A 19,640-nucleotide genomic window follows, 5' to 3' on the forward strand; every position below is an offset into this window, starting at 1 on the left:
TGCCCTTAAAAACAAACAAACGGACAAAAAACCACTCCCAGCTATGACAGACAAGCATCACACCCATTTTTTTATAACTCAGTCCAGGGGAGAGTGGCCTAAAAGAGTGAAACGAACTCAGAATTCAAGTGGAAAGTGTGGAGCAGAGACAGAACAGCAATGTTCCCTCTTTAAAATGGGGAACATTTTCAGCAATCGGTCGGTATTTTAAAAACCTAAAACTTCGACTCAGTATGTATGTAACGAATCGTGAACGGTTGAGTGTGCTTTGGGTTATTACCCAAGGCAGAAGTTGGAGATGGAGTGACTCACTTGCTATTGGTTTACAAATACTGTAGTAATTTTGCTCAAATTCGAATTCCTCCAGGTCACCAAAATTAGCTACATTTGTATAGCCCCCTAATGCTTAAAATACCTATATACTTGAAATATCACATGCATTGTTTTTCGAGTGACAAAACTAAAAAATATAAACAAGTAAATAAATAAACACCAGCTTATCTTTGCCAGTTATAGAGCTCACGGTTCCCAGGCTGTGACGGGACTTTTCTCAGGCACCAGTGACTTTGCAAGGCGGACCTTGACATGTTGCTTCAAGTGTCGGCAGCTCACCCAGAACAAGCGTTTTTGCTTGGTGTTTGTTTTGATTCTGTCCTGAAGATTTAAAATCGGCCAGCTACAGTGAACCCAAGGGATAAGGTTGGTTACTAAACCACAACGTGACAAACCTACTGTAATTCTGATCTACAAGGAAGAATATGGGGGTGGGGTAGGTAGTCCGCCATCAACTATTTCTACACCAGCTACTGGCGGGAGATTTGAAATGATTCTTAACTTTTTGGGGGTCTACGCAGGAAGCAGCCTGAAGTCCACGCCACGTGAGCACTGCATTTAGTGATGCCCCCCCCGTTTTTTTTGGAAATGATCATTTGCTAAGTGTTTATCAAGTGTTTATCATGCGATCAGCATTATTTTCGAACTACACGCAGATTATTTCATTGACGACCAACTGCAAGAATCGGGTGCCATTGGTGTCATTACACAAATAAATGGGAAAACAGAGGCTGAAGGCCGTGAAATGCTCTGCTGAAGGTCATACCTGAACAGCTACCTGCCCAGGTGTATTTGCACCACAAAGTGCTTGCTCTTAGTCTCTCCGCCATGTTCTCCAAACACCTTGTCCGAAACACTTCCGTTGTCCCCCATTGTCCTATCTTCATCCTAATCATGGCTTCCTCGGAAAGACTTCCCAGACTTCTGACCGTATCAACCTTCATATTGCAATTTCTGAAGCCATCATATGCCAGTTCCTCCTCTCATTGTTGCTAGTAACTTAGCATGCATCTGTGTGACCATATACTGATGTCTCTCTGCCCGACTGCAGAACCTGCATGGTGGGGGAGGGGTGTTTCCGTGTTTACTTGTGATCATCACTTTCTTTTTCTCCCAGCACAGATCTCAAAAATAGCGTGTGGTAGGTATTAACCACGTATTTGTCAAATGAATGAATAAATGAGAATATTTTGCGGAACACGATCACTGGGCCAAGCTATCCATGCCTGACGTTGTACCAAATATAAGACACGGGCGAGACCCTTCTATTATGCCCCAACATTTCATTCATGCCATTTTCTAACCAACTCAAGCAACTAGTTAGTCCCTGGTACTCAAAAAGTATTTGGAGAGTATTAGATATTGAAAAGCAAGGGGACACAAGAAGGTGTTTAGATTGTTCGTGTGGCCTTAGGTGAAGGATATGATAATGGCAGGGGATGTTTCTTATATTTTGTCTACATATTCCTAACCATGACCAATTGCCATAGATTCAAATCAGCCTTCAGAGCAGAAGTCAAATATATTTAGTGACCACGTTACGGAAGAGATAGAAATGGTACCCGGCCAATGTCCATACGAGGTAGAATACTGATTTATAAGACAAAGAAAATCCAGGAACGAGTCTGATGGTGACAAACTATAAAATTCCATATCACTTGATTGGAAATGAAAATACTGAAGAAAGTTGTGACCATCAGGCTTTCAAAATTGTTTCTTTTCTCATTTGCTGGATGTCCGTTATGGTAAATATTATATACTTATACCCAAATGATATGCCATTCATATTGGTGAAATTATGGCTTAACATAAACATTATTAATGTGAAGGGTCATGTATTCATTCCAGATAAATAGAAATTTCATTCCCATAACCACTTGTCTGACTTTAAAATTCTTCACAGAATTACTTTAAAAGGTAAACTGATGGGGCGCCTGGGTAGCTCAGTCAGTCGAGCTTCCCAACTCTTGATTTCAGCTCAGTCATGATATCACAGTTCCTGAGATCAAGCCCCACGTGGGGATCCACACTGAGCGAGGAGCCTACTTGGGATTCTCTCTCTCTCTCATGGCACCTGGGAGGCTCAGTTGGTTAAGCCTCCGACTCTTGATTTCGGATCAGGTCATGATCTCATCGTTTGTGGGTTTGAGCACCACATTGGACTCTGTGCTGAGAGTGCGGAACCTGCTTGGGATTCTCTCTCTCTCTCTCTCTCTCTCTTTGCCTCTGCCCCTTCCCCATTCATAATCTCTCTCTTTCTCTCTCTCTCTCAAAATAAATATTAAAAAAAATTCTCTCTCTCTGTGTGTATCCCTCTGCCCCTCCTTCACTCACATTTTTTCTCTCTCAATCTCTCTCTCTCACTAAATAAATAAATAAAAGATAAACTGATGTAAATATTAGAATACAAATTTTACTTCTGTTTGCACATTTAAAACGGGCCCAGAGTGAAACCTAGCAATCCAATGTTTGTTTTCTTTGAAGAACCAAATCAGGACAAACTTGTTAAAATGTGTCATTTTCCAGTGAAGTCCTCCCAAAGTCATCCATTCCATATGCAAGGACTGTGACGCCCACGGCCCCATCCTACGTGGGCATCATCCTCCTCGTCTAGCCAGTAAGAGCTCCAGAACCTGTCTCACAGCTGTAAGGACAGAAACTGGGTTTGAATCCAAATACAGACCCTCCAAAGCCCTCGGGATGATTTACAACCGCAGTGTGTGCGACGTGCGAAAGCTGCATTGAGAAGAGACCCGAATTTGCCGTGGCAAGAGGAAGGGGTAGCTCAGGAAGGACAGAAAGTGACCCGTTTGCCAGGCAGAGAAGCTTGGGAAGTGATTTTTGGGGTCGGGGTGGCGGGGGGGGGGGGTGGAGAGAGGGAGAGAGAGAGAGAGAGAGAGAATTCACAAACACACCGGAGGAAACTATAAAGAATATTCAGAATTAGTAGCATAATCCAGCGTGACTGAAGCACATGGCACAGGGGTAAGAGTTGGGAAGGGTGAGGCCAGAGGAGGGCAGGAGGCGAGAGAGGGCAGGGGACACGTGACATGTGGCAAGGGTGGAGGAAACAGAGGCTCAAGATCCTTGCCTGTAACAGGTGCCTTTCTCCACAGGGCTTCTGACCAGTCCAGGGCAGGCACATCATCAGAGCCGTGACTGAAGTAAGCCCTAACAGAGCTGGCCGGATCCTGGATCGAAAATAGAGAAGAGGAGGAGAAGCAGGGAGAGGGAAAGCGAGGAGTGGGGGAGACGGAGGGGAGAGGAGAGCAGGGAGACAGAAACACCAGGGAAAAGCCCATCGAGATGACAAATTTAACTGACACGTTGGGATGTGGCCGGCGGGCTCTGAAGTTCCTGGCCTGGTCATGTCCCCGAAAGCCTCCCTCCAAGGCAGGGGACACAGCGGGGCTGGCTGGGAAGGCACCTTCGGCCTGGGGCGTGCTGGATCAGATGTCTGACAGGTCTGAAACAGAATGTTCTAGGCAGGCTGCATGAACACCTGTCTTGATGTAAGTAAAGCATTTAAGAATAAGGCAAAGATTTGGGAATCCTCAGGATAACTGTCTTCAATGGTAACTCAATCAGTGTTCAAATCATAGATGAGCGCCTGATTTAATGGATGAGTAGATTTATGGAGCCATAAAAGTTGGTAAGACCGTTCTGGCCAGGAACAATAAGGAAAGAAAGAAAATGCAATATTCCCCGAATAGGTTGGAAATGCCGGGGACACAGTGAAGTCAGCTTTCTGGTTTGCATTGCTCCCGGCCCTTGGGCGAGAGGAAGGTACACTTCACTAGAATGTGCAGGATTCTCGCTCGACGCCTCTTAACAAGGGGTGTTTTGCAGCAGGAAGTTATGAACATTTTTTTCAATATTCAAACAATCCAGTCTCTCAAATGTAGTTGTGAGTAGTTGTTTGATATGCAGAATGTCTTTCTTTAAACTTTTTTTTAATGTTTACTTATTTTTTTAAATGTTTATTTATTTTTGAGAAGGGCAGAGACAGAATGCGAGTGGGTTAGGGGCAGAGAGAGAAGGAGACGTAGAATCCCAAGCAGGCTCCAGGCTCCGAGCAGTCAGCACAGAGCTCGACATGGGGCTCAAACTCACGAACTGTGAGATCGTGACGCGAGCCGGGGTCGGAAGCTTAACCAACTGAGCCACCCAGGAGCCCCGGATTTCCTCAGTATTTGATGTGCTATCATGCTACTATCTCTTGCAAATTTTCCCTTAAAATTATCACATTTTGTGATAATTTTCTGATTTTCTAATTTTCACACCTGTGGAAAACAGATGAGTTGTGGAATACTGAATCGATCCTCGTAGTAAGATCCAAGCGGTCCTGCTTTTCCACCAGCAACTTAGAATCCTTCCGTTTTGAAGTCACCTGTGGGATCCCAGGAAGGCAGCTCTGTTTCTGATTTTCTTTGGTTGTTGTGCTATCATGGGATTCTCATCACTAGTCCTATCCGGAAGAGTAAGGGAAATTCAAGATTAAACACCAGTAATACGGCTGCAAGGGATTCTAAGAAGGCAAGTGAACATTCACTTGTGGAAAGTTTGTGTTTGCCACTATTTTGTTGTCTCTTTACCCCTGCTGGAACTGGTGAGCGCAGAAAATCTGCTTTATAAATGGCGATACTCCCTGAAGCAACCATGCATCCTGGGATTGGGTAAATGGCAAAACTTCAAGAACAGAAGTAAGTCTAGCACACCACCTCGAAGTCAGCGTTCATGTCCTCCTGTAAAACAAAGCTCACCGCGGCCAAGTTTTGTAACATCCGGCCATGGCTCTCACACGAACGCGCGCTGGGCTGATCCCCCGTCTCCCTGCACAGATCTTGAGTTTTGTCTGACATTTAGTCTAGCTACATACACGTGCCAAGACCACAATTTTAATCAAGCCTATAATGGCCAAAGACAATCTTCTTTTGACTAGGTGGGTCACACAAACAGAAACTAAACTCTGGGGACCTGTCTGTGCCACTCTGAGTCTTTTGTGACGTTCAGTGCATGGACGTGTTCGCTCTACTTTGCAAGCACCTGCATGCCTTGCATTTTAAATATGCAAATCCTCAGTGTCAGGTAAATATCTTTCTTGCCAACACATCTCATGTGAATGCTGACTCTGAACTTGGTGTCCTCAGTTTCTTAGGGAAGTCTCTCCAGATGTCTATGCCTCCCTAGAAATCCATTTCCGCGAGAGGGCTTCCCAAGAGAACGGGGAGAATAACGAACAGAATCCCCACCACTAAGGAGATGGGGTTTCTTCCTTTGTGTTCATCACGTTAACCGCCAAGTTAATCCCATTATTACGCTTAGGAATTGAACACTTCACCGAAGTTAACATCTCAAAGTTAAAAACATATGTACCTTCAAACTATTGACTTATCAGATGAGTTTCCTGATTCTCTCCTAACTCCCCCCATTTAATTCTTGGTAGGAGTCTAAAACTGGTCACAATTCAAGTAATTTAAATGGCTCAAAACAAGAAAAGAGATAGAGGTCACGTATACAGTATTTCGGGGAGGCAGTTGCTGGGGAAATGAACCACAGTCGTATCACATCGCTTCCCGTCCAAAACGTGAGACCGAGCCCGCCTGTTTGGGTCTTCTTCTGAAGATTCCATTAAAGTGGTAGTAAAGGCACTTCTAAAACATCCAAAATAATGAAGAATTCTGGATGGGAGACTGAAGCAGACAGAAGAACGGGACAAGTGCCAAGGCCAAGGAAAGCTGCAGAATGACAAGTGGTAAAGGCTGTATGTCCATGTCCGACAAATGACGTACAACCGTCTCAGACCTAACAACTTCTTACCCTAACAAACATTTGGTAGTATTCCTTTTATTGTGCAGAAAATACATGTATGGGGCACCTGGGTGGCTCAGTCGGTTAAGCGTCTGACTTCGGCTCAGGTCATGATCTCACGGTTAGTGAGTTCGAGTCTTGTGTTGGGCTCTGGGCTGACAGGTCAGAGCCTGGAGCCTGCAGCTTGCTTCGGATTCATTCTCTCTCTCTCTCTCAAAAATAAATAAACACGTAAAAAAAAGCTGAGGTAGTCAGAGGCTCACGTCTATGCAAAACAGTGTGAATCCATCCTCTGTAAATGCAGCATTGGGAGAGGTATATTGTTTTTGCTATGTACACACTCTACCTACTTTGCCTTTGATTTTGGAATTTTCTACAATGATAAAATTTCAAGCAGAATAGAATCATCTTCCCTGGATTTCAGGATAGATACGTGCCTTGAAAGTTCCATGCTTATTAAAACGATGTTTAAAAAATGTTCACCATATTTCCTTATAGGAACACTGTCAAAAGACAAGAGGTCATCAACACCCTCAAAGTTCTGAGGGGCAAGGTTTTGAATCTGAAAGTTCTAAGTGTAGGTGAACTACCACACGAGGCAAGAATACAAACATTAAAAAAAATTTTTTTTAACGTTTATTTATTTTTGAGACAGAGAGAGACAGAGCATGAACGGGGAGAGGGCCAGAGAGAGAAGGAGACACAGAATCGGAAGCAGGCTCCAGGCTCTGAGCTGTCAGCGCAGAGCCCGATGGGGGGCTCGAACTCACGGGGTGCGAGATCATGACCTGAGCCGAAGTCGGAAGCTTAACCGACTGAGCCACCCAGGCGCCCCAAGAATGGAAACATTTTAAAATATGAAATAACTGTTTCTTTTCCTACAAAGCTATGTAAGGCTATACCTCAACAAAATAAGGGAGTAATCCCTGAAAGAAAAATAAAGGAAAATCAGGAAACGCTGGATTTGATAAAAATGGAAGTGCAGGAAAGTTGCAATATGAAAGAAGGGAAGTTGGCCTAGAAAGTAATCAACCAATGAGAGTCCATTTCTTACCCCTCGGGAGACTGAAGGCAAGAAGCTGGGGGGAGGATGAGAACTAGGAGGGATGCCCACTAGTAAAGACAGTTCCATTAAAATGAGAAGCCGAGGCACCTGGGTGGCTCAGTCGGTTGAGTGTCTGACTTCTGCTCAGGTCATGGTCTCATGGTTTGTGAGTTCAAGCCCCACATCCAGCTCTGTGCTGACAGCTCGGAGCCTGGAGCCTGCTTCAGATTCTGTGTCTCCCTCTCTCTGCCCCCACCTCCCGGCTCTCTCTCTCTCTCAAAAATAAATAAACATTAAAAAAATTTAAAAAAATAAAATGTTGAGAAGCCATGAGTTTATGGTAAAGACAAATACTGCATTGTAAGAGAAAACAAATTATAAACAATGGAAAAACATAAATATTTTCAAGAAACCTGTATTTCCAACACGAATAAACTAGTCCCGTCTACAATACAAACTTTACAAAGAAAATCAAAATAGGGGTGCCTGGGTGGCTCAGTCGGTTAAGCATCTGACTCTTGATTTCAGCTCACGTCATGATCTCCTGGTTGGTCAGGTCAAGCCCTGTACTGGGCTCTGTGCTGACAGTGTGGAGCCTGCTTCAGATTCTCTCTCTCTCTCTCTCTCTCTCTGTCAAAATAAGTAAACATTAAAAAAAATAAAATTAAAATAATTCCAAACATGGGATTAAAAGTATAAGAAATTGAAAGATATAAGGGATTTGCTGAGGCCAATTTTCTTTTTCTGTCAAAAGAAAAAAACATGATGGTAACCAGTCACTTCAGTAAAAACCAAATGTGTCAAAATGAAGGCACACAACTGTATGGAACGTGGCATCATTTTTAGCAACTGCTGATGTATTCGAAATTCTTGAATTGATTAATTGATTACCTGCCCTTCAGATGAAGGATACCGAGGCCCGACTCTCTGTGTGCATAAGTGTTGACGCAAACCCTGTCGTGCTCTGTATTTACACAGTGAGGCTCCTCTCTGCTGAAGCCACACCAGGGAATGTATTAGAATTTTGCAGCATGTCTTCCAGAAGGATGGGGAAAGTGCCAGAAGATTTGACTGTGTCTGATGGTTAGCTTCATGTGTCAGCTTGGCCAGGCCGTGGTGCCCAGTTGTTTGGTCAAAGACTAGTCCCGATGTTGCTCTGAAGGTATTTTGTAGATATGATTACTCTTGATAGATTATTCTTGATGATGTGGTGGTCCTCCTCAATCAGTTGAAGGCCTTAAGAGCAAAACTTGAAGAAAGATTCACCTTCAAAGCTGCAACATGGAAACCTACCTGTGTTTCCAGTGTGCAAGCCTGCCCTGTGGGTTTCAGACATAAGACTGCAACATCAGCTCTTGCCTTAGTTTCCAGACTGCTGGTTCCATCATGTGAGCTCATTACTTCAAATCAATGATCTATCTATCTATCTATCTACTTACTTACCTACCTATTTACCTATGTATCTCTCTATGTATCTCTCTCTCTATCTCTGTCTCTCTCTGTCTCTCTGTCTCTCTCTTTCTCATCTATCATCTCCTCTTGGTTTGGTTTCTCTGAAGAGCTTAGACTTACACTTTGCTTTTTCCAGGATCCCTTCCAGTGGTTCTCCCCATCTGAATTCAGAGAAGTGCTTTTCTTTTGGTCACAAATTACTGATGCAAGACTGAAAACTGCCAGTAACTTGGTTGCCTGAGCCTTTGGGCTGTGGGTGGAGGTGGGAAACACAGATCTGAATCCAAAGAAATGGAAGTCTATATTCATAGAATTGCTTTCCAGAAGGATGTAGCTGTGCAGGACGCAGGGAGAAGAGAGAGGCAGCTCACCTCCCTTCCTTATCCTACAGACTCAACTCTGGGTCTCCAGGAGGTTTTTTCCCAAAGTGCCTTGCTTCCTGGTGGCCTTCTCACCTGACCACCAGTGGTCTTTATTTTGACATGTGCTCTGGTAGCACCTCTAGCCCATCTCCAGCCTTGACCTTCTTACTGGCAGCATTAATAGGTGCTGACATATACTTTGAGTTTTGTTGCTTTTTCCTTTAAATTTATTCCATCACCTTGGTTAGTCTGGCTCATAATCCATTAATTATGACCAACTATTGCCCAATGGGGAATTTGGCCAACTAAGATTCCTTTAAATTTATTCCATCACCTTGGTTAGTCTGGCTCATAATCCATTAATTATGACCAACTATTCCCCAATGGGGAATTTGGCCAACTAAGATTCAAGAGAAGAAGGAAAGTTTAGGTGCCTTTCTATTCATTCTGTCTTAGTTCTGTCAAGGACCTGAGCAGTCTATCCCATTTTTCCCCCAAATTTTGAGAATCTATACCAAAAAGGACATAGTATTTGGGCAGATTTTTGTGCAAGTGGATTGGAATTTGTACCTTCATATTCCCTTAAGAATCAAGAGACAATCTATAACTCATTTTTTTACTTGGGATTTCTCTTCCTAGGCTGATTCACTCTATCCTGGGAGTGTCTATGTGAGGTCCCACCAAGACGCACGTGCACTGGCTTCTCTCTCCATCTCAGGGAAGCTAAGGTGAACCAACGTGCTTCCCAGGAGGGAAGGAGAGGGAAAGTTCCAGGGACCATGAACTCCCAGCAGCCAGGAGATCAAGTGGAAAATTGTTACAAATCCTAAACAAGGAATAGGTGGCTGAAACTATCGGACCACAAGACAAACGTTAGTGCATGAGCTGTTCTTCTTTTCACATAAATCCCAGGTCTGTTATCAATCAGGCTACAATCATCTCTGAAATCAAATCACCTAAGTCTGTGTTGGATTGAACTGATCTCTCTCATGTACCGCTTCTCGGTGGAAAGGATGACACTCTCAGAATTGCCCCAGAAAATCTTCTTGGTTCTAGACAGCGGGTCGATTTCCAATGGCACAACCCCTTTAGTGTCGTGCCCCCATTTTCTTTGCGCCCTGCGCATTTTCTCAGGGAAGCATTGCAGAAACACCACCATTCCCGTGATGAGGGAGCTATCAGCATGACTTTCTCTTTACGGTTCCATATACATTAGGAAAGCAGAAAATGTGGATTCTAAATGCATGAAATCCAGCTGCATGGTATTATTTTCGTCTGCTACAGCCTTCAGGAAAGCTTAAGTGGACATATGGGCATGATTTAGGGCCGTAGCTCTCAAAGTTCAGCAGGCACTCTCACCCGGAGGGCTTGTTAAAACGTGGGTTGCTGGGACTGTCCCCTGAATTTCTGATCCGGTAGTCCTGGGGGGAGGGTGGCAAGAATTCTAGCAAGTTCCCAGATGATGGTAGGGCTGCTTCTCTGGGCTTCACACACTGGAACCACTGATTTCGGGAATAACAGGCATTAAGTTACCGGCTACTCCTTCCATGAGACACAAAAGAAGACAGTATTCTCTCCATTACATGAGGAGCAGTATTCTGCTTGTCCCTTCAGAACTTTTCCTTTCAGAATCACGAGTTACAAGATTACATAAGAGTTTACAGAAATTATGGAACCAACCCTCATGAGAGGCTGTCTTTCCCCTGCCAACCATTTTCTTGCTCGTCCTGGATCCCAACTGGTAAGACGAGAGTGGGTAGGGATCTCCTTCTCACGCCTCTCAGAACTGCTTGATATCAGTTTGTGCTAAAACCACTGAATCATCACAAGGAGGTCGCGCTATTCTTACCATATGTTCCCAGAGAGACAAAGAAGTCAAGGACTTGTCTTTCTTTCCTTCTTTTATTTTATTTTATTTTATTTTATTTTATTTTATTTTATTTTATTTTTTTCTGCAATCAACTTATGCGTTGTGTTTTTCCCTTTTGTTGGTCCAGAGACTAGTCTGGTCCCTGTAATACACTTTTCCATCATGTCCACGAGCGCAGCATTCAGTTCTCTGAAAAAGCCTCCCACTTATTAATACATTCTGCCTACGGTGTTTGTTTAAGGTAATAAGGGAAAAACCATACCCGTGGGTCCTTTCCCATGAAGAAGGCGGTGTTAGGTGTGGTACAGAAGAGCCCCAGTTCTGCCAACTGGGACAGCAGAACCCCTGAGGGGTGACGCCCACTTTGCCATGGTTAGCACATCATTGCGTCTCTCAGGACTCATTCAGATCCCCACTTGAAAAATTAGGTGTGACGGGGTGACTGTCTAGGGACTCCCAATCTCTTAAAAGTCTATTGTGTAACATTTAGAGTGATTACAAATAAATATAATGAATTATATAAATGGATACATTATAATTTACAATAGCTCTAGGTTATACAATAACATAACCTTAAGAACCATTTAACTTAAGGTTTGTTTATTTATTTATTTATTTTGTGAGAGAGGGAGACAAAATGAGAGTGGGAGAGAGATAGAGAGAGAGAGAGAGAGAGAGAGAGAGAGAGCTCAGCCCTGAGCCTGATGTGGGACTCGATCCCACTATCCTGGGATCATGACCTGAGCCAAAATCAAGAGCTGGCTGCTCAAAGGACTGAGCCTCCCAGGCACCCCAGGGCCATTTGACTTAAAGTAAGTTATATTGAAATTGTTCTTATTTCTGGAACTTGTATATTAAAAATTATTAAGTTTAAGTTTTAATACGCTTCTTTCTAAGACTCAAAAATCTACTTCAGGAAAAAAAATGCCAACCTAGATTTTAAGTGAATCCACATTTACCTTATGTGCTTCAAGCCTACCATTCATGGACTGTAACCAGAAGCTTCCTGGACTCTATCACATTTAATCTAATCTAATTTAATTTAATTTAACTAATTTAATTTAATATTTAGTAGGCATTTTGAGTTTGGATATGTTCAAGCTGGACTACATCAGTTGGGGTCTTCACAGTTTCTCTGTTACACTTACATAATTCCCTTAAAAAACAAGGAAACTTAAAGTTATCTGAAAGTATATCTTACACAGTCAAAATGTAGCTTTTAAGATGAAATGTAATGGAACCGTTAATGTATCTTACACAGGATATTGTCAAAGTCGAATTTTGTTACCAATTGTCAAAGCCATGTTCTTAGGAGCACATTAGGCATAGAAATCCACTCAGAGCAGAAGAAAACTGTGACACTGAAAAGCCCATAATCCTGATGTATTTGTTTGTAACTACCTGTAGCTTAACATATGCCTGCTGCGTAAGCCCAGAGACAACAGTCAGAAAAAGAAATGATTCACTTTCTCCCCCTTCAAAACTCTCCAACAACGGATAGGCCATTTGAGTACTTACCAAGTTTTGAGTTCATATTTTAGAAAGTTATGAAACTGTGGCACATTCCCTTTGGTTATCAATTTCTCTTTCCCTGAACACCTACGATACCTACCCAATGCTCGTTTGTTATTTGCATGTCTGATAAAGAACCTACTTATTTTATGAGACTTATTATATTTTGACTGCCAAAAATGATCGAAGTAGCTCAGTTTTGGTCACAAGCCAAATCTTTTCATGATATGGAAGATAAAAATAGTATTTAAAAAATATCCTTGGTGGTAAGAAGTTGGAAAACCTTTAATATTGTCCAACTCCCTTATTTGATAAGTGATATAAACTTGGGTTCATACAGATAAAATGGCTTAGATTCAGAATACCCTACGGGGAGAGACCTGTGACCAGAGCCCCAGATTTCCTGACGTGACAGACCCAAGTTCTTAATTCTGCATCTCCTAGAAGAAATAAAACCAAATTACTCTTTAAATGTGTCCAAAGACTGAGGATCTATCTCAGATTGCCTGAGTGGACTAAGAAGACAGGTCAATGAAATGCAATGCTGATCTTAGACAGGGTCCTGGCCCAGAAAATGGGCACTAGTGAGACGACTATCATAATTGAATAAGAAGGTCTGGAGATTAGTTCATGGTATTGTATCCCTATTTTGTTTTAAATGAAGCAGCGCATTTTCAATAGGCGTACAAAAGTATTTAATTCTTCAATCGCTAAGATTTTATGTAGCTTCAGCCAGTAATTAAAAATACTCCGATGGTATTGGCTTACGTCTTCATAATTCAAAATTTATCCACATTTGCTATGAAGGTAGAGTGACGTATGGAGTACTGTTACTTCCTTCACCTGAGCAATGTCATTCCCCATCCAGTCAAGTTTTTGTGCGACTCCATTAACCTCAAACCATGGTAGAATTCTTTGAAAAAAGTCATGCTCTGAGATAAAGTTTCCCACTGGCCGGAACTGGCTGGTCCCTACAAAGGTCTGAATTTGCTGAGAAACAGTTGGATCCACCCCAGATTCTCTGCTCACTTTGTCTTGTACTCTTCTGAGGGTTCACCTCCATGAATTATTAATTTGGTATTACCTAAGAGATATTATCTTAGTAGTTCTGCTAATTGTTAATGTGCTTTAGCAACAGGAATCAACATTTCCCTTTTAAATATTTAAGTAACTTCTTTAGCCAATTCCCTAGCATAATCAAGTAAGTCATGTCTGCTGGAAAAACAGAAATACTTTATAAAAGGAAACACTGTAGAAGTAATCAAACCTGTAAGAGTCTTATGTCTGTTGACTTCATGTTTCAATAAGGCAGGGGACTGAATGCCCAAAGGTCAAGATGTATGTTGCAACTGGGGTATAGAAACGACTCCAGTCTACCTTCCGGGGGGCCCTGGCTTGGAGCACAGGCTTAAAGGAACCCTTAGCCAATTGTATCCCTCCTAGAGATATGGTTTTAGATTCTGATTTGTTCCAGAAACTTCTTACCCTATCTCATGAGTTCCTAGGTCCGCCTGGGGGCTTCTACATTCAGAAAACCAGTTGTTAGACCCCCCCGTCTAGAAAAAATGTCTGCTTCTCTATCAGGATCTACTGAAGATAGAATTCTAATCTGTATCAATGGTTAGGGTTTTTTTTTTGTTTTGTTTTTTCTTTTTCTCTTTGAGGCTAATTTCACAAGAACTTTGTTTAAAACCATCAGTGGCGCTTGTTGGGATGAGCACTGGGTGTGGTAGGTAAGCAATGAATCATGGGAAGCCACCCCTGAAGCCAAGAGCACGTTGTATACACTGTATGTTAGCTAACTTGAAAACAGATTATATTTAAAACATAAATGAATAAGTAAATAAATAATAAAACCGTCAGTAGATATTTTTGCTTCGCACCATATAAATTGGTGGTTGGGTTTATTTTTTAGTCGCGAATACTTTCTTATAAGAAGTTAAGAGTCTCTGTAAACACTGCAAAACTTAAAGAACTTTAGCAGTACATAAATAAGTCATTTATATCATGTCTTATGGTAAAACTATGTAACTGAAACTCAGAAAGAAAAAAACAAGCAAAAAAGGCCTCTAAGTTGTCAATCAGAAGTCGTTAAAACCTTCCATAGAACCCGACAATGTTGTGCATTAACCTTGGGCTTTAATTCGGCTCTGACCCTAATCCTCCTGATTCTGTGATGTACAAGGTCACTGCGGCTGCAAGAAAAGGGAAAGTAAGAAAGACACCATTTGGGGAAACCCATTGCTACTCAAGGCCCCAACAGAAACGGCAGAGGTGGAAACCTGTGGAAAGGAAAAACTAGACCTCCAAAAGCACACCATCCTGGGCCGGTTGACACAGGGACAGACTCACACATAACATCAAGACTGGCCGGTTTGGGGCGTGATGTGTCAGGGAACTAACAGGGAAGCATCTTCTGTACAGACTGCTTTTTGAAAACCATGAAATGTATAATATTTTGAGTTGTGTTTATGTAAATGAATTCCGTGTAAAAGCGGTCATGTGGGGTTAAAAGTGAACCTCCAAGTTTAACCTAGTACGCGGGGCACAAAAGTGATGCATCTTCCACAGACAAAACCAAAGTCGGATTCCACTTCCACCTGGATTGTTAGATACGTACGAAGGAATTTCTTTACCCCAGGCAAATTCTTACAACTCATTGTCTTTCTTTACCCAGAACTCTCAACAAAGCTGGAGAGGGAAAAAGTAAAGACCTGCTCGTTCAGGGTGAATCAGTCTTCAGCTGTGATAAAAGGGCTGTCAAGACAGAGGAGAGAAAAGCCATAAATAACACCGAGGGGCGCCTGGGTGGCTCCGTCGGTCGAGCATCCGACTTTGGCTCAGGTCACGATCTCATGGTTCGTAAGTTCGAGCCCCGCGTTTGGGCTCTGTGCCGACAGCTCAGAGAGATGGGCTCCGACAGAGAGGCTTCACTTACTAGCATATTCTCTAAACTCACCTTTGATTGTTCTTTTTATCAATTCTCTCCAGGCTCAAAATTGTTCTTAATAGATGCCCACTCTAGTCTGTCTTTCTTTCTTCAAACCTGCACCCGACTGATTTATAAATCAGGTAAAAGATCAATCTTGGGAGCACCTGGGTGGCTCAGCCGGTTAAGTGTCAGACTCTTGGTTTCGGCTCAGGTCATGGTCCTAGGGTCATGGGATCAAGCCCTGGGTCAGGTTCTGCACTGAGCATGGAACCTGCTTGGGATTCTCTCTCTCTCCCTCTGCCCCTCTTCTGCATAGCTCTCTATCTATTAAAAAAAAAAAAAAAGAAAAAAGAAAAAATTAAGGAGAAATTTTGTAGTTCCATCAGTGGACGTAGATCTAGGACACATTCTTCCCTGAAAATGGGCATTCACACTCAGAACACAGGTGGAAAAATTTTGAGGAAAAACCACACTGAGAGTTACAGCTCTCTCCCAACCAGGCTTAGAATTTAGGGCTATGACTTTACTTCATTATGTTGCAACATTGACACCTTTTTTCCTCCCAAGCCCTGAAATACAGGTAACATAATCTTCTCACCTGCAAATAGATCTGGAATGAAAGAATTAATGAGAATTCATTAAGAGTAAGGACAACGGGAGTAAATAAATCACCAGGCAAAATTGTAACTACAAGGTCCTCCTCTGGCCAGTTTGCTTTATCTCGCTGACATAAGCCATGCCATTTTGACTTCTCTCCCATGTCCCTGAGATTCCCCCCATCTTTGGATGCTCCCATGGATTTAGGATAAATATTAGTTTCCACCCAGGAAGCATATCCCTACCAGACTGAAACGGTTAAAAACAGGCTTGTGTTCGCCAAGTTCTCTCATCCCAGCCTGGCTAGATGGCAATGTCCAGTGGGGTTGGAGGAAACAGACTGATCAGCTGCCTCCATCAGCCTGGTCCCTAACCCTCTTGTCCCATCAGCAATTAATCACCCCTGTGTGGGACTGTTACAGGAGCTGAAATAGAGCTTTGTTGTGTTCAGCATGGGAATTTGGGGGTTATCTATTGCAATACTAACATAACCTTACCTAACAGATTTGCATTTGAATCCTAACTCTTCGGTTTACACTGTTTGATGCGCCATTAAATGACGAAGCCTCACTGAGCAGACAGGAGAAGATTCCCAGGGGAGAGATTGGGAATCCAGGCGGGAGGTCATCCCAGCTTTCTGGAATTACATCTAGTCTCGCAGGATACTTGAAGCTCTAAACATGTGTTTTTTGATCTCATTTTTGGTCATAATCAAGAAACAATGGAATCTCTGCAATCACAACTCCATTTTCTCCTTTTATCCTGCTGCATCCTGAGCAGTAAAAGGGGAATCTGAGGGCGAGGTTTGAAAGCAGAAAGCTGGGATTCATAAATTCACTACTAACAAGAAACGAATTGTGGCCAAAATGATAGGGAGTCACACAGTTTCCGATTCACAGGGCGCACCTGCATCTGAGAAGCGTATTTCTATCCCGGATGCACATAGATTGCTTTTGTGAATGTCACATGGCACAGCTTCTGAAGATGGAATCAGAAAACAAATTCAGAAAAAAAAAAAAAAAGATTTCGGAAACATCTCTGTTTTTCTGGAGTTCTTCCGGGAGTAAATTAAAGCGTCAAGCTTTTATGATTTCGATCTGTTATTACAATTCATTTATACAGGTAATTCGCCTCCATTAAATGACACCCACAGGACAGGCCACGTTCTTAGAGAAGCATCAGCGCTGACATCCCTGCTACCCTGTGAGCACCTGTTCTTGGCTTGGGAAGAGACCCGCCCACCGCCCCGCCCCCTGTCCCCATGTGGGTGCAGAAGGGGCTGGGCAGTTCTGCGGAGAAACGCGTCAGGTGCAGGGGGCCTGTGGCTCCAGGGATTTCTGGTGGGGCGGGGTTTCCACCCTCTGCGGCCTGCACACCTAACCCCAGAAGGTCAGGGACTGAAAGCCAATCACAGAAGGCCCAGGAGCCTTGGTGGGAGAAAGAAACAAACAGCGATCAGTTCGTTGAAGATGGAATACGACGTTAACATTAAGCAGTGGCCTGTCACGCCCCTCATGCCTTGCTGCTTCTGCCTTGGTCCCGTTCCAGCTTCCACAATACGGGCTTCGGGACCTGCCCTCGACTGTGACGCCCTGAGGTAGCCCAGATTCCAACCCCGTGGAGTCATTCTTTACCTTCTTAATTTTCTCAGACCCTGTGTGCAACCAGTTACCCAATCCTGTGCACATCACCTCCCAGATATATCCTGAACTGACCCCTTCTCATTCCCAGCCCCCCGATCAATGCTCCCACGTCCCAACTAGTCTGGTCCGAGGCACCAGCACCTCTTGCCTGGATTATTGCAATGGCCTTTTAGGAATTGCTGGGGTCTGTGCCTCAGGCCTACCTTCCTAGAGTCGATTCTCCACAAAACCAGGAGCCTTTAAATTTAAGGAAATATCTCTCCTCTGACCAGCCTCCTACATTGGTTTCTATCTCAGTCAGGGTAAAGACAAAGTCCTTAAAAAGGGCTCCAAAGCCCTGTCCCGGGGGGAGGCCTGAATCTTGGGGATCTCTCCTCCTGCTGCCCTCCCTCCTGATAGTTCCACTCACCTCCTCTGCTGTCCACAGTACCCTCCGGACTCCCAGCTTGCAATCCCGGCCTGGCTGCCATCTGTGTCCAGAATGTTCTTTCCCGCATCAGCCACACCCTGTTCCCACCCGTCCTTTAACCCTCTCTATCCACACACTGTGCTTTATCTTTCCCTTAGGGCCAAACACTTTACGTGGTAGCTATTGAAGGCTTTCACAGTTGGCTCTTTGCAGGCGCGTAAGGCTGTGGTCCACAGACCCATGTTTTACCGGCAAGAGGAGGGCGATCCTTGCTCTATGCTGTCAGGTGAGTAGCAGCAATTTGAAAGTAGCCCACTTACATCCTATAACAACAGTTTGCATATTTCCCTTAGGTTGTGTTCTTGCTTGTTTTGTTTCACAGGCAGGTGAGGAGAGGGGACAGGAGTGAGACTGTCCTCTCTCTGTCTCCTATGAAAAATGGCATGTCAGTCTCCTGGAAAGCTTTATGAAGTTTGAAATATTAGGTGTGATATGCTTGGGCTGTCGGTTTGGGCTTTTTGTTTGTCTTTTTTTTTTCTTTTCTGTCACTGCATAGTGGTGATGGTGTTTTGCTTTGCTTTTAATTTAATTTAGTCAGCCGCCAGGTGACATTCATCAGGCAGGGCGGGACCGAAGTGAGACAGTGGGGGTGCCCCGGCCACCAACATGCTGAAAGGCCACGTTGCTGGCCTGCTTCCCACACAAAAGCTGTGCCGTGGATGATCAATAACATCCTGATTGGGGAGGAAGTTCTGGCATCGGGCCTCCCGAGGAAGGAGGAGGCGGACACAGAGCAAATGATGATTCTTCCCTGATAGAATTCTCCACGAGTAAATCTTCCTTCCCATTTATTAGCCAACCGTCTGTGACAGGTGGGTCAGGAGGGAGAGGAGAGATGTGTGATTAAATTCTGCTTTTCTGGCAACATCGAATCATTACATTGTTACATTATTAAAGCCGAACTCACTCCAGGAGGCTCCTCCTTTAAAATGTATACACCGTTAGTACATTCGCGTGAATTATTCATCGGGAGCTTTATGAAATACTTTGGGCCGAATGGAATTGAGCTAGAAGGTAAGGCGAGAGAGAGAGAGACAGAGACTCAAGCCCAAAAGCCAGTGGGTGGAGGCCCCCCAAACCCAAAGAGCTGAGCAGAGGGGGCGCTGCCCCGCCTTGGAACAGACGAACGACTTAGATCCCAGAAACGGTGGCTTTGTCCAAGAGCGGCGGCCCAGGAGGTTTTCCCTGCTACCTCTCAGTGTTACTTTCAGAGTGTAGACACCTCAGCCCTCGGTGACCCCGTTGATGAGTGCTCCCAGCGGCCATCTCCCTCCTGTTGGCACCACAGGGAGTGAAAATCAAACCAACTCTACCCACTGGGCCCGTGCGGAAACTCGGGTGGGCGTCAAGCCTCCCGCCTGATTGTTGCCCCCGGGGTCGCCCCCACGGGGCTCCTGCGGGATGTGTGTCTGACACGGGGACACCGCGTTCCCGGGGCGCGCCAGCACGCGGTGGCCTCGCTCAGCCGCCAGAGGAGTGAAGGGGGTTAAGGAATGTGACCACAGAGAGCTCAGGCCTTCCTCCCAAGGTCACCGTGTCCAGAGAGCCCCAAGGGGAAAGCGTTGAGAAGCAGCGTCGTTCAAGCCCTGTGAATATTCACCCTGAAGAATAAAG

General features: G+C 44.1%; 1 long non-coding RNA gene across 1 annotated transcript; it reads left to right on the forward strand.

Moving 5' to 3' along the window:
• Positions 1-17,400: 17,400 nt before the first annotated feature.
• On the forward strand, positions 17,401-18,891 carry LOC131503741 (uncharacterized). The gene is made up of 4 exons (XR_009257565.1): positions 17,401-17,511; positions 18,125-18,252; positions 18,320-18,451; positions 18,561-18,891. It is a non-coding gene; the product is annotated as an uncharacterized LOC131503741 (long non-coding RNA).
• The last annotated feature ends 749 nt before the right edge of the window (positions 18,892-19,640 follow it).

Source organism: Neofelis nebulosa, chromosome 1, assembly GCF_028018385.1.
Source record: "Neofelis nebulosa isolate mNeoNeb1 chromosome 1, mNeoNeb1.pri, whole genome shotgun sequence".
In the NCBI taxonomy this organism is placed as follows: Eukaryota; Metazoa; Chordata; class Mammalia; order Carnivora; family Felidae; genus Neofelis; species Neofelis nebulosa.